The sequence below is a fragment of the Rhinoderma darwinii genome, assembly GCF_050947455.1.
Source record: "Rhinoderma darwinii isolate aRhiDar2 chromosome 11 unlocalized genomic scaffold, aRhiDar2.hap1 SUPER_11_unloc_14, whole genome shotgun sequence".
NCBI classification, from domain to species: Eukaryota; Metazoa; Chordata; class Amphibia; order Anura; family Rhinodermatidae; genus Rhinoderma; species Rhinoderma darwinii.
The window spans coordinates 199,925-203,883 of NW_027461845.1; the positions used below are offsets into that span (position 1 = coordinate 199,925).

The window sequence follows — 3,959 nt, forward strand, 5'->3', positions numbered from 1 at the left end:
TGTCCAGTTAACCCCTTCCTCCTAGACAGCTGCTCAGCTGGAACGAATCTGTGTCCAGTTAACCCCTTCCTCCTAGACAGCTGCTCAGCTGGAACGAATAGAAGTACAGCAACACAATCCGGTTTTAGAACTCCACTTAGTTCACAAGCCACTTAAACCACCAAACTCAGAAAGAGCAAGATGTTTTATTGCGGATTTTCCTATTAGATCCTGGGGGTTACACTACAAACCTTGAAGATGGTTGATCCAAGCGGTGGGTTTGATCTTGAGCTGCGCTGTTCAGGATGTTACAGGAACTTTCTGATGTTCACAAGGGTGGAATCATTGTTTTATGCACCTGAGATGGTAAATGTTCCTTAGGAGTCCTGCAAGATGCCAAGTAATGTCTTACATCCATAACAATGTTCCTTGTATCTATCATGTTTGCTTAGAAGCTAATGCACCATATTATACAGTTTATCCATCCATCCTAGTGGCAGGATTCTTTAAGACACTTCAAATAGGGACATTTTGTAACTTTTCTATGCCAGTTTTTTTTACGTAGAAAAGTTATAAACGGAACAAAAGTCACAATTTGCGGTAAAAATTGTGATCTGTGTCGTTTCTGCGCTTACGGCACTTTTCTAAAAAGTGGACAGAGAGTAGCTGGAGGAGCGAGCCACCAGCGGCCGACACATTTATCATAATAACATGGATTATTAGTTATTAAGGTGCGGGCCTTTTCATAAATTAGGCACATTTTACTCCAAGTTTTTTTTATATTAAGACCGGTGTAAGAAACGTCAGTCTTAATAAATTCCCACCAATCTGTTATACTATATACACGCTTACCGTTTTCCTCTAAAACCCACAACCTTCATTTAGAAATTAAAAAAATATCTGAAAACAAGAAAATGTAACTAGAAGATAGAATGACTTATTTACAATTTCTTTATGTTGGTTGATAAAATAAATTACAGATTCAGAGGAAGACTTAAGAGATGGAAGAACATTCTCACAGCAATCATACTAGACAAGTACAATGCTCTCACCTTATGTGCTGTCAGGACATGAACAGACGCAGCTACTTTTTATGTCCTAACCTCCTAATGCCCTTCAAATAGACCTAGCGGTCAAAGCGTCCACCAGCCAATGGGATGCTGGAATGAGAAATATACTGATGTAAGACATATGATAATGTTAGCGGGTAACCACACAATAATTGTTTCGTTTCACATCCTATAATCCTCCAGTGCTGTCACCCAGGTATACAGCCACCTGCCCCAAAGTGTGAGCTCTGCTATAAGGCCCATGTAGTAATGGCGGCTACTGAAAGGATCATACCAACAACATGGACATGACTTACTTATCTGAACCAGGTCTGAGCTTTACTTCAAAGATGCCAAAAACGGGTCGGTGGTCTGAGGTCTTCAAAACAGGGCAAGAGTCGTATCTCAGGACTCGCACATCTCCCTCGTATTGGCTCTTATACAACACCCTGTCCTGTAGAGGTCATGAAAATAACAAATATCATCAGTGCAATCATATTATCATTTATTTATAAACCTCATAGCATCATAGACTGAACATTTCGGCCTATTTTATTTAAGTAATATAAATTTTGAGACTTTCTTGCATTTAAGGTTTGAAAATCTATCCATGACATCTATTGTTTCTTTAGCTCTGTAGACCTGGAAATAAGATATCTTACCGTATATGATGGAATTCTCTGCTTTTCTGATGTATCGTAGGTGTCTGTGCCAATGTCGAACTTGTATGTAGGAAGGAATTCAATGGTGTGCTCCTTAAACCCTACAAATATGGAACCTTAAGTTAAAAGAAAAAAAACATGTCAGTATTAAAAACATGTGCAAGAGATGTAGGACTATATAAGAATGTGGGGAACATATGAACCATCATGACAGTGATTTGTATTGATCTGTTGAGGTGTATGTGGTAATGGCTGAGGAGTGATAGAGATCTGTCTACTAGTAACTGTACCGTTGTTCTTGGCGTCATTCAGATGGTCGTGTTTGAGGAGACTGGACATATCTCTTCCTTTAATGTTTTTCAGAAGAGATTCCACGTTTTTTCTGTCCTCTTTTAGTTGAAAATTGAGGTCCCCAAACCAAAAAACCCGATCAAAGCGGCTGGTGACGTCCACTGTAGAATGAGATAAACACAGGACACAATTAGACCACGTGACTGCAATAGACTCAATGGAGATAAATAGAGAAAGGAATCGATAGGTTCAACCACATAAGTAATACTCACAGGCATTGGAGTTTATTCTTTCCGGAATAATTTGAGGCAGACGGAGACCCTCAGTGATGGTTTTATAGTCCTGGATCCTCTTGTAGACTGCCCCAACTGCCAACCAAAAATATACATATCAGTAAATATGACCTCCTGGAATTTAGGACAACCACCATATTTAAGTTTTCTCTGACAATAGGTTTCTTTATCTTATATTATGTAGGTATCATATCTACTTCTTGGGCTGTGTAGTCTGAATGTTCCCTCAACAATTCATTTTCTGCAAATAGTATTTATTTTTAGGATTTCTATTGACATTTTAGAAGATGAGACTGGTGGAGTTCCATGATGTGGGTCCGCACTCTGTACACCAGACACACTGATATTTCTGTTACTGTAAATCTAAGACACAATCATTTTCTTGACAGAGGATACAGTATTTCTATTAGGGGATGTGCACACGATAACGTCAGTTACGGCTGAAATTACCGAGCTGTTTTCAGGAGAAATCAGCTCCTGCATTTCAGACGTAATTGCTCGTACTCGCATTTTGCGAGGCGTCAATTACGGACGTAATTTAGAGCTGTTCTTCATTGGATTCAATGAAAAACGGCTCCAATTACGTCCCAAGAAGTGTCCTGCACTTCTTTGACGAGGCTGTTATTTGCGTCTTTTGACAGCGACGCATAAAATCACAGGTCGTCGGCACAGTACATCGGCAAACCCATTGAAATGAATGGGCAGATGTTTGCCGACGTATTCAAGGCTTTTTTTTTCAGACGTATTTCGAGGCGTAAAACGCCTCCAATACGTCTGAAAATAGGTCGTGTGAACCCAGCCTAATAGTCTGTAAAGGACATTAGGCCGTTAATCCTTCCACTATTACTTGTCTCTCACTATATAGAATAAGTTTGATGGATTAGAAGAAGTTTGACCAAATAAGGAAGAACCGTTCATTTTGCACCAAAACATTAATAGTACAGATCTCTTCATATCATCTCATATATTATAGTTTTTTATGAAACAGCAGCACTTTTATACACAGTAAAACTCTACATAGTCATATATTAATAACAGACATACTTACATCTCATATGGGAATTAATAAACAGGAATGATGTCCCAAAGACGGTGAAGGCAACACCCAAGGCTCCTTTGGTTTTGACATGGTGGAATAGTCTGGTTGTTACATGGGTGTGCTCTACCTCTGTATAAGAAACACAAGAAGAAGGGTCAGTGGTTAATAGTACCACATGCATCAATGATACAGAGATATTTTCCTATTAAACGCTGGAAATATTACTACAACATCATTTCATACTTTGTAACTGTGGAGTAAACTCTCAGATCTCCAATACTCCACAGTGAAGAATCTGAGAGTTGGGTTCTCAGACATCTAGTTCTAATGACTAAATAATAAGTTCCAACTAATGACTTCAATTAGGACTTATTATGTAGATGTAAGAAAGTGAATCTTACCTGAGCAGAACCAGATCAGCTCCCGTCGAATAAAGATGGTGAGATACAAGACTCCGAGCCCGGATGAGTGGTATAGCACGTAGTGCGGACCAAGGGTCTCCTGTAATTTTATCTCCCATTCCCGCCTACAAGAAGACACAATTTCAAGTTTACATATTAATAAATGACACCAGATTAAAATACTCAACTCATCTATTAAACAATCAATATTATAACCTCTGGGGTTAAATAGGAAAATTAAGGAG

General features: G+C 38.9%; 1 long non-coding RNA gene across 1 annotated transcript; it reads right to left on the minus strand.

Annotated features, from left to right (window-relative positions):
- Positions 1 to 1,037: 1,037 nt before the first annotated feature.
- Positions 1,038 to 1,801, minus strand: LOC142698004 (uncharacterized). The gene is made up of 3 exons (XR_012865636.1): positions 1,691 to 1,801; positions 1,346 to 1,482; positions 1,038 to 1,139 (listed from the first exon to the last, which is right to left on the minus strand). It is a non-coding gene; the product is annotated as an uncharacterized LOC142698004 (long non-coding RNA).
- Positions 1,802 to 3,959: the final 2,158 nt, after the last annotated feature.